The sequence below is a fragment of the Dermacentor andersoni genome, chromosome 3, assembly GCF_023375885.2.
Source record: "Dermacentor andersoni chromosome 3, qqDerAnde1_hic_scaffold, whole genome shotgun sequence".
Taxonomy (NCBI): Eukaryota; Metazoa; Arthropoda; class Arachnida; order Ixodida; family Ixodidae; genus Dermacentor; species Dermacentor andersoni.
In genome coordinates this window covers 41,562,320-41,574,278 of record NC_092816.1, presented here as the reverse complement: position 1 = coordinate 41,574,278, position 11,959 = coordinate 41,562,320, and positions in this window count along the sequence as shown.

Below are 11,959 nucleotides of genomic sequence, written 5' to 3'. Positions count from 1 at the left end.
CAAGACATTCGCACAGCTAAACAAAAGTTGATTATGAATACTGGTTCTCGTAATCTCCAACTCCGGTGTGTTTGCTCTGCTTCGGCAGAATAAACGCCCTCTGTTAGGAAGTTGCGTACAAGATATGTCGAACATTAAATAATAGTGATTCAGGAAGCTACAGCTGCTCTCGTAAAGAGAGTTTGGCAAGTGGGCGCTTCGTAGACTGTACACAGTTCCACCAGAAATCTGAAAGCGATCTCCAGGAGTGGGCGTAGGTTGAGCTGAAATCCGGCGTGCGGTATGACGGAACGAAAAATCCCCCCCGAAAGAAAAATTTTAAAAAATGGTGACGTTTTTCTCCTACAACTTGGATACAAAAATAAACGGGTAAAGGAGGTTTGTGTATTTTTACGCACCTCTTAGGGATGCAGAGCGTTGTACTGGGTGAAATCCGCGATGGAGGTCGTCTTCAAAAGAAACGGGGAAAATGAAAAACAAATATAAATGTCGGCAGAAATTCCGCCATCTTACCGAAACTCGCTATTGCCCAGCCTCGACACCCTAACTACCCACCACCGAAATTTTCCCTCTAGAACTTGCATAAGCATTAGGTTCGTCTCCATTTCTATGAAGGAGTACCGACATGGCATTCTCGACTATTCCGTTTCTGCGTTAAATGGAGTTCCGGGACTCGGAAACATTACAAAAGAAAAGTCACAGTTTCCCCCGTAAAGTGAAGCATTGATTGCGATAGCAATGTAGTGCACAGCTATACGAAGTAAGGCCAGTAGCCGGTCGTATAAACTCGGAAACTTTCGCCTACTAATTGAAGTAGCATGCATATGGTGTCAGCACGCACGAGCAAACATGAACGCATCACACTCGATGAGCGCGGACCATCAAACCATCAAGACCCGTCAAAACGCTGCCGTGATCAACGTCGCAGCAGCAGCGAGCGAAGCTACTTTCCTGCGGTCTATCGCTTCAACGCGTGAGCGGCGAGCGCGCAGCGCGCACAAAGGTGTCAGCCGTCGGCAGATCATTTCCAAGACACGGCGCGCGCGACCGCGCGCGGCCGCGCAAAGTACCCACTTATTAACGGAGTCGAAGCCGCCCCGCCCTCTCGCGCTGCCTCCCCTCTTGCCTCCATATATGACGCGCGAGATTAAGCCGATATCATCAGTTACCCTTGCACCCGGTCGCTAACTGTGCAGTCGGTGCCGGAGCACAACCCCACTCTAAAAGGCGAAGCTCAAGCATCCTCCAAATTTTTCCGATCGACGGCTGTTTGCGCGACGAAAGAATCCTGAGTAAAGAAAATAAACAAGGAGAGGGCTTCACGTTCGCGCGAAGCCAGCCTTGGCCGGCGAACCGCAATTTCCTTCGCTTCTTTTCCTCGCAATATCGGCCCAACACCAGACCTCCGAGACTCGCCACATTGGCCTTGTGTGCTTACATGCCGCTATAGTTTTTCATCGAGGCCCACTTGCTCGGTTGCCCTGCCGTAGCTCTGCCTGCAAAGTGGAAGCTCTAGAAACTACCCGCACTCTGACGTGACGGTCCCGAGTTGGGCCGACACGTTTGGCTTCAATCGTGTTGCGCTATGCTGCCACCCGATGCTTTCCTTTCTGCATGGAAGGAATAAAGTTGTGCCGTTGTTTGCGTACGCGGCGGGTAACCATATTTGTGGTTGCTGATATGGTTAAGCAGGTGGTGTGCTAGCTCGGTAAAAGGATTTTCGGGGGGACGAGGGGCGTGATGAAGCTTGCGAAAAAAAAAGAAGTCAGAGCCTCTATGTTCCGCGTCAGCTGCGAGCAATCCAAGCTGCCGTAATTTATTACTTTAGTTCTTTTCACTTCGGCTTTTCTCTCGGGGTCAGATGGTCAGTGAGGCCCACTGTTAAAGGAAACACGCAAGTGTAGAGAACGAGCGAATACTTGTCTGTGGCAAGTGCGTACGTCCCCGGTTTCGCAGCAGCTGATTTGTGGTTGGTGACGCCGGCACATTTTTGAGTTGATCCCCGTACAGCTCATTGATTCAGGCGGGAACCTGCAGCTAAGGTTCTAACCAAGTGAGAGTAGCATAGTGAGGTCCCTTTAAAAGTGGACCGCACTGTAAGCTTCTTCAAGCATTGTGATTCGTACAGCACTCGTTGGACCTCGAAAGGTTAATTAGTGTGCGGAAATTCAGCGCTGTGTACAACAGGCAATAACAGCCTCAGTGCCACTGCGGATACAGTGCTGCCATTTCTCTTGCGAAGCCAACTTTAAAATAGAATTTAGAACTTTTATAGATTCTTCTGAAAGTTATTGGGAGCCGCAAATTTTGAAAATAAAATGAATTCTAGTGCTCTATGTGCAAAAACCACGACTGCATTATGACGCACGCCACGACGGCAGACCCCTGAACAATTTTGACCACATGGTGTTCTTTGATTGGACACTGAAGAAAAATATTAGGTCAAACTAGGTCGATAGATTACTCGTCCAGAAATCTAGCGTTGATTTCTGAATGACAATATATGGCTTTATTGGGTAAAAAAGGACCACCAAAAGTCCCGCTGCTGACCCTCAATTTGAATCGCCCGCGCCTGAGCAGACGAGTTGACGTAATGAGCACGTGACCTCCCTCTCTGCCGCTCTTTTTGGATCGGCCAGTGCTGACGCCACATGAGAGGTACCACAGTCCACAATAGATGGCGCCGCTGCGATTTCGCGTTTTCTTCCTTTTCTCGCTCACAAAAAAAAAAAAACTGCGTATGAGGCACTTGTTATTACAAAAGCATGCCCTCTTCTTCCAGCTCGACTCAACGTTTTCCGTTTGTGTCCCTTTAACGGGCACCCGATGCACGGTGCAGGAGTGCTATTGCACTCTGGATCCCATTGAAGTGTGGCAGCGATCACACCCATTACCTCGAACCCAACAGCGTGACGTCATAGGCACTAAGCTACCACGTCGGGTATTTGCACGCTTACAAGGAGAAGAAATGCGTTTTTAAGCCAGCAGGTTTCGATTGTCATGGCAGAGAAACAGCAAATACAAGACGGGCTTAAATCCAAGGCGCTTGCGTACGTCGACGGCAAACTACTAAATACATCCCGTTCGAAAAAAAAAAGTTCCACGTTTAGAATAAATATGACAACTGGCAGAGGAAATGTAAAAGGCAGTGTGCCACTCTTAAACCTTGCTTATCATGTAAAATTACTTTTAAAATATGGGGTGCAAAAAGCGTTAATGTTGTCAAAAAGCTGAAGGCCATTGTTCTACTCACCTCGAACGGGCTGTAAAAGAAGTAGGCAATGGCGTACAAGCAGGTTCCTACAAGGCGCCCTAGAATGGCTGTCGAGCTGAATATCATGAGGCTCAATCTGTCCTGGTAGGAGAAAGAGATTACAGCGTTGTGATCGAGTGGGCATTCGTAAACGCCGAATGATTTGCGCGGCAAACATTTTCCTTTTAATCATTTTAGTAACGAGAAAGACCATAAAAATTGTTATTCCATTGCAAACGTAGATAAATGTTGCTTTTCGCGCGTATGGTCATTATACGGCAGAAAACGTAGCCCTTTGCGGACGCCAACAAAGCGCGCGACTTTATAAACGAGTCCCTACAACCGACAACAAATTCATTTCGAAGCTCTTAACCATTCTTCTACCAGGCGAGGCACTTCACATGTCGAGCATAAAGAACGCCAAAAAAAACTTCCAAAGTGTTCCAAAATCAAACTAGATAAACTAAAGCGGTACTACAGATATCCTTGAAAACCCTGCGCAGAGAAGGTAATGCATTTTTGACAACACGCTCTTATATACTGGCGACGTCTGTCAGTCAATTTGCGATAGTCAGTGAATATCTGAATGGTTATACACTTACGTTATTTACCTTTTATCTTATTTTATATAATCACGTTAGCGTGCACGTTATAATTCTGATATGGAAGCCGGCTGGTGCTCCAATTTCTAAGAACGCCCAATCAGTAGGAAACCCCTGACTATAGCGTGAGTATATCTTTTTTTTTCAGATATTCGTCCCAGGACAGAACCTATTACCAAGAGACGATATGCGAAATTTCCCAAGCAGGCTTTCACACGCATTTAACTGACCACAAGGAGCAACTCCCAGTCCCGCACGGCCTTCCGCACGGCCTCCCGCACGCGTGCGGACGTGCGGGGAAACCGCACATCTCGCACACAGGTGCACATATTTCGGTTTCCGCTAGGCGTATACAGAAGGCTGTGTGAATTGAGCGTCAGTCGGTAAGAAATTACTTGGGGCGCTTGATATTTTGTTCATTTGTGCACATACACTTTGTTTATTTGTAATCAATACGTCACATATATGGCGGCACTCTCGGTTAAAGGTGATACGAACGGTCACATCAATAGGGTCGTTAAAGCCGCTACAAATGAAACACAACAAGGTCAGTTACAGACGTACAGCACTTCCAGCACTGTAAATGGTAGTAGCGGCAGAATAACAAGTGCAGTTGAATATGAGCATTGTTCATGGGTCTACAGAAGAAAAGGGTATTGTAAAGATCACTCATGGGGTATAGCGGCACAATTATTGAGCAATGCTTTTGTATTCTAATACATCAGGAAAGGAGACGAAGAAATAACAAGGAAAACATTTACGAACAACTTCCGCGGGAATGGAGAAGCTAACGTCGATTTTACCGAAGCAGTCGCTTTTACAGTCTCTCTAAACGTAAGACAAGGAATTTCTTAGCTGTACGAAATACACGTGTATGTGCAACACGCAAAGTGCCTCGGTGTGCATCGTTTCTCGGGAAGCCGTGCGCTCAAGTTCGAGTGCTCCTCTCACTTCCCCTTCCGGGAGGCCTTCCTCTTCTAATTACATAATTCGAACAAGATTCAATAAGGCCACTGCACCTGAGAGGCGGCGACGATCCAGACGATGATTAAGGCCAAGTTCACCGTCCTTAGGAGGCAGCCGAAACCGCGAGACAACCAGACGTACGGGCGCCCTGGCATGCAGACGAAGTTGCGTTAGGTCAGGCTGAACCGCACCATTACTTAACATCCATCAAAGCCGCCAATTGAAAACTAGACGCGAGAACACCAAGAAAGCGGACAGATACAGGCTCTGGATTCCTGTACGGCAATGGTCTCGATGGACACAGTCATCCTATTGCTACGAATTATAGCGTATGCGTGTGCCAACTAGATGCTGGGTTTCGAAAACCGCTGTTTTCCACAACTGAGCGAGAGAAAAAAAAAACGCAGCCTCCAGTTCCCTCCCACGCACCAATTAGGGTGTGTTGGCCGAGCGCTGCGCAGTGGAAGCTGATGGCAGCACAGTTCACGCTATAGAAAACATCCGCGCGTGCTGAAAACAACACTCGGGCACTTGAAATATTCAGGTGGGATAAAAAAGTCACGGGGTTTTACGTGCCAAAACCACTTTCTGATTATGAGACACGCCGTAGTGGAGGACTCGGGAAATTTCGACCACCTGGGGTTCTTCAACGTGCCCCAACGCCATGGCAACTGAGCAACCACGGCCGGTTTCAGGCGGGATACTGTCGCGTAACATGGGGACGTATTCTCGGGCGATCGCTATCGGCGACGCTATCCCTTCTTGCGTGACGTATTGCGCCACCAGCCAACCGGCTCATCCATTTTTTTTTTCAATCAGCCGAACAGCGAGCACTGAAAGTGATATCACCTAAAGTAACCGTCCTAGATTACGCGCAGAGCTAATATTTTTTTTATTCAATTTTGCTCTTCTGGCTTGCGACCCTTCTTCTTAAATGCGTTTGCAGGCTTCCGCGTTCAATAGCACGCTGTATAATCACGGTCGCAATTGACAGAGCATGATCGGGCGTATAGCGAGATATGACGCTGCGGAAAGGACAGTGGAGTATCGCAGAAGCACTCGATCCATGCATTAAGTTCTATTCACGTCGAGGTCATCAAGAGTGCAATGGAAGTGTGGAATAACTTCATCGCTCAAGCATTCCTCGCACTGTCAAATGCCGTCATATCGTGTCGAATTCGCCAATGCGCCAGCTCTGGTTTTCTCAGAGGGAGGCTGCGCCCTCTTTGACCTCTTCTAAAGCTGGTACAGCGCAACATGGAAAGGAAGAAGCAAGCCGAGCCGGCCAGATGAAAGACCAGAGCGCTGACTTCCATCTGGTTTATTGGCAAATTGCACGAAATATATAGCTACAAGAAATCGTCAGGATATGTCGTACAACACTTCGCAAAACGTCACAGCGATAGAAGAATATACCATCATGATTCACAGAACGCGCAATTCTGTCATGCACGGTTAAATTTATCAAGAAATCTTACTTCCTGTGAAGACAGACACAAAGATGGCGCCCTAACACACGTGCTGCCAGCCCTTGCTAAGAGATCACCTTCAATAATCTCCCGCGTAAGTTGTGATCGGTACTTTTTTAGCACTTCACACCGATAAAAAATTCGGCTTACATCCACAGTGGCGACAGTGAATCGATGAGTGTCCCTCTATACCTCGTTGCACATTGTAATCATGTTCTTCTAGCCATTCATTAAGGCAGCGACCACTTTGGCCTATATATCTCTTCCCGCATGATCGCGGAATTCAATAAACAACCCCAACAACTCAAGACCCAGAACGCTTCTTGTGCATGGTCGAACAGAAGTAGTGCGTGGATGGAGCGAACTTACGACCGAACAGAGCCTGCGTAGCGTATTTTATCCGAATTTTTCCAGATTCCGAAAATTCTGCCGCCCGCATGACATGATACGAGGGATCACGTGGACACAGCGGCCCCGTCGGCTGCTTCGTATGCGCCAAAGCAAACTGAAAACTAAAGTTTAAAGAGCCACCTGCGCTGCGGTTCTGATTAAGTCGGGAGGTTTTCCCCACTTCGGGTGTGCGCTTGAACACACTTGAAAGCACTGTAGTCTATGTGGCTGCCTTTGAAGGCGTCCATCGTGGTAGACTATCTGCTCGGTGCCGCAGTGCCGGACGTACACAACGAAGTTCGGTGTCAGCCTTCACACGTACTCGCAGAACAAGAAGCTGCGTGAAGCTTGGATCGCGAAACCTAGGACTGGCAAGCAACCATCGGCTACAACTCGGGTGGGCGGCAAACAATTTCGCGAGGAACATTTCTGCTACGACGTCGGGGCTGCGATGTTCAGTGAATAGCACAAAGCGCGTACTGAGACGCTCGCCCTGGCGGTGCCCGGCTAATGTCATGAGACTTTGGTCTACGAACTTGCTAATGCTAGATACTGGCAAGTTCGCTGGAATTGAAATGGAACGGTAAAGAAAAAACACATTAAAAAAAGGCACGGCGTATGCTCCTGCTTGTGTAGATCCAAACAATTAAATATATACTGGATTAAGAAAGAGAAGCAGCGGATAATTGCTGGCTGAGAAGACCGATAAACGTACAGTGCGACGTAAGCTGAGAAATAACGATATTAAAAAGTTCAATACATTAGAAAGAAAGAAAAAAGAAAATATTGAATCGTCGCGACGGCACATCACAAGTCGCCATAGGCGTCGCGGAGTCCCTATAGTTATAACGAAATTATTTTTGAACAGCTCTGATAGTGTCCATGCAACAATCCTTGCTTCTGTACTGCTGCGGCCTAAAGCTCACGGCACGGTGCGAAAACGCGCGAGCGGGGAAGGCGACAGATTCTGCGCAGACAGGCATGCAGACGCGCAGTCGGTCCCCGCGAACCCATGCGATCACTGCATTGAGGCTTCATTCTGTCATGCTCCATTTTGTTCTACAGACAGCCCATTATAATAACATAATTCGCATAGTATGGCCTCAGCGAGTGCCGACCCTTCACGCAAGAAGCCGGTTCGGGAGACTCCATCGCGGCGCCCGGGGGCAATGGGCGTTCACTTTACGCATTTACACACTTACGCAGATATAGTTCCTGCAAACCGTATTGTGCTTTCTGTTTGCCCAATATTATTATTTTGACAGCAAAAAAGAAAAGCTTCCTTCCTTTCGAGATATGTCCAGGAGGGCTCCTGCACGGCGTTATTATAGAGCGCCGACAGCGAAACCCACGAGGAAGGGCGCCGCGTTATCCCTCATACTACGCAAGCGAAGCGCTTGCTACAGATGGCGACTCCGTAAGTCCTCGCCCCCTATATAGCATCAGTCGTCACCTTTTCCCAATGCGAAGTTTCTCATCCAAGTCGTTCTCCGATGCGCGCCGCCAGCTTCTTTTGCGAAAAGATGAAATCATACATTGCTGTCTTTCCGCCGCGATGACACGCGTAGTTGTAGAAAAGCCTTTCAACATTCGTTTGATTTTTTTCATTTTCGGGCTTGTGCGCGGTGGTATCGCGACGATTCGACAAGTGCGAGGCATTCAGCGCATGCAGCGATAGGAGGCCCTCTCGCGCTTAAAGCTTGGACCTGGATGGGCTGTTTCTCGGCGTGGCCGCTAGGCGTCGAGCATTTAGTTGGAGTCGCCAATAGCACCGTCGTCTTGTATTGACTCCTGCATAATTGAGTTTTCTTCCTCATATAGGTTCGAGTGAAGTCATAGTTTGTAGTACTCACTGTTCGCATTGCACTGCGACGCCATCGAGATCATGAGACTCACCTCGGTGACCAGGAACGCGACATTGAATAACTGCAAAAAAAAAAAAGAATTCAGAAGGGCGAATTTCGTTACAAGCGGCATACCTATTAATCGAACTTCGTCCGACTGTCGCGGCGGTTGAAGCATGCGTGATTAGTGTTGCCAGCTCGAGTGCACGAAGTGCGCCGAGGGCAGCGGAAGGAAAAGGGGGAACGGTTGCTGGAGACGACCGCGGTCGTCTGTAGCACCCCTGTCTCTGTCATGAGCCGCCATTCCGTATGTGCAAACATTCCAAAAACAAATTTCAGTCCTCCCATGTCGCGAACTACAAATAAGAAAGGCGCTGCATAGTCCGGATAAATTGGCTTCGAATACAAATAAACGTACCGTGAATGGTTAGGGCCTACAGTATAACTATATCTAAAAAGTAAGCCGATTTTATGTTTTTGACCACGCAAAAAAAATAGTAAAGGACAGAAGAGCAGAATATTCCTCCGCTCATCATAAAGATGATGTTTAGTTTATTGATAATTATTCAGTCACAAAAAAAAGAAAATACATTTGGCCGTCCCGAGTGTGTCAAGGCAGTCCCGATCCGCAGTCCCGAATGTCCGGGACTGGGGACATTTACTGAAAAATCTGGACTTTCCCGCTAAACTTGGGACTGTTGGACACCATATGTGTCATCGATATCGGAGTCCATCGTGAAACCACTACTTCGAATCAGTGTCCTTTTGAAAGTGTTGTTGCTCTTTGCCTTTTATGTGTTTTGTTTTTGGTTTCTTTAAGTGTCACAGGAAAACAGCGACCATAGACAGCACTCGTCAACAACACTTGTCTGTGCCGGTCCCTGTGGACCCCTACGTACGAGCCCAAGGGTTGCCACCGGGTTCGGCGGATCCCAATTTCAGAACCTTCTTCAACGATCAGTGGAAGAGACTCATAGCGCTGTTTCTCGCGGCCTGTCTGGGACTCACTCACCGCATATCCAAGTGCACAATGTCGAGCCGATTGCCTCCTCAAGCTCGATGCACATCCCATGGTATGGTATGGTATGGTATGGTATGGTATTCCTTATGCGATGGCGCACACCCACTGTGGGGGATTGGCCAAGATTTGGGTGAAATTAGGCTATCGTTATTAAAAGACTGAAATTGGTAAAGCTAACTGGAGAAAATGAACAAAAATAAAATGTTTAAGAATTCAAGACAATCTCTTTGTAGAACTTATAAAATCCTCCACGGTTGAGCAAATATCCCTGTGGCACTTTCCAAGAGAGGAGGCTCCTAGGGAAAGGATATTTATAATTGAAAAGCTCAAACCAAGCTGTGTAAATCTTGATTCTAGATTTTTTCTTAAAGAAGTGAAACGGCGGCAGAATATGAAAAAATGATCTATTGTTTCATCTTCTCCACAGACTGGGCACAGAGGGGAGGGCACCAGCCTACTGTCCGGCAGTCCTTCTTCTTCTTCAGCTTCGACGAAGATATTGGTCACGTGATTCGTTTCGTTTCGTTTTCCCTTTATGATGGCGCATACCCACCGCGGGGGATGACCAAGATTGGAAAGGTATTTAGGAAATTGCAATTACTGCTAAAGTTAATAATAACGGCCAGTGAAAGAAGGCTCCAAGCGCAGTTATCCTTCTTCGCTTTTATCGTAAGTCGCGTTTAAAGGAGCTGTGAACGGCGTTCGGGGCACCATTGGGCTCAGCGAGGGTGCAGCAGTTGTATCAATGCTGTTGTCACCTTTTGTTGCTTTACTGCGATAGCGATTGTGGGGACACTAGAGGTGCGATCGCGCTAAGGTCTCTTAGATCGCGCCGTCGCTGGTACCAACGGCGCATGCGCAGCACGCGTGTCCGGATGTTAGAAGACTCCCAGAGACGCACTGTGTTCGGCTGCAAGAAAGCCGATGCCAAGACGATGCACGGTCACTCTCCGCTCAGTCGGCTGTGCTGGAGCCAGGGCAGCGTTCTGGCTCCCTCGGTTGGTGCCGAGCGTTGCGCGAAAGCATTGTCATCATTCCTGCTCAGCAGGTGTGTGCGTCCCGTGCCTCGGTGCGTAAAGTGGTTCCGAGCGGAACAGACGGTAAACGTCAAGGTCCAATCATCTCTTTGCGCGTTCAAAAGTGCCGACGGGTTTCCTTTCCATCTCATCTCGTGCACCACCCAGGCGCGACGTCATGCAATGACGCTGCTGCAGCCCCTCTACACGCAAGCGTTCAAAGAAGAGCGCCACTCTAAACCTCTTTCAGATGTACTACCCAGTGACTCAAGTAAGCGGGAAAATAGATAGATAGATAGATAGATAGATAGATAGATAGATAGATAGATAGATAGATAGATAGATAGATAGATAGATAGATAGATAGATAGATAGATAGATAGATAGATAGATAGATAGATAGATAGATAGATAGATAGATAGATAGATAGATAGATAGATAGATAGATAGATAGATAGATAGATAGATAGATAGATAGATAGATAGATAGATAGATAGATAGATAGATAGATAGATAGATAGATAGATAGATAGATAGATAGATAGATAGATAGATAGATAGATAGATAGATAGATAGATAGATAGATAGATGCTTTTATAGATCATTATTATACGCTTCATAAATATTTACCTGACAACTAGCCTAGCATGCTATTCAGAGAATGGTTTCAGCAGCACACTGGACACAGGAGGTAAAGAAATGGGGCAAGTTCCCACCCAAATTTTGAGCATCTCATTAGGGAGGTTTATCTCGTGAGCGGGCCCGACGCAGATAAGCGGAACTGTCGTGTGCATGCCGGCAGAGCAAAGAACAAATGATTTTTCTGTCTTTTTGAGACAGAAAAATGTACGAGACGTACAACGAGCATCATCATCTTTATACTGACGCTTCAACTACGGTGAATGGGTCTGCAGGATCGGTGACCTTTCCTGCAAAACCTTCCACCATAAAGATTCGACTATCTCACCAGACTACATCGACTGCCGCGGAGCTTGCTGCTATTCGTTGTGCACTTCGTGTAATTTCTGAAGAACTACCCAGGAAATGGAGCGTGTTCACTGACTCCAAGGCTGCTCTTCATTGTTTGGTTTCTGCCTTACGCCGAGGACCCCACGAACAACTAGTTATGGAAATCAGACTGCTGCTTCACCACCTCGTCGAGCAAGGACACGACATCACGTTGCAGTGGATTCCAAGCCACTGTGGCATAATGGGCAATGAACATGCCGACGCAGCAGCACGATCTGCACACGAGGAGGGCTTGCAAGACTCCATTCCATTCTCAAGAATAGACGCTGCAACGAAAATTCGTGTGCTTGCAAATGAAGACATTGAAACTTTATGGAACACACCCAGCTTAAAGCATACACGTCTACACCGACTGGACCCATCCCT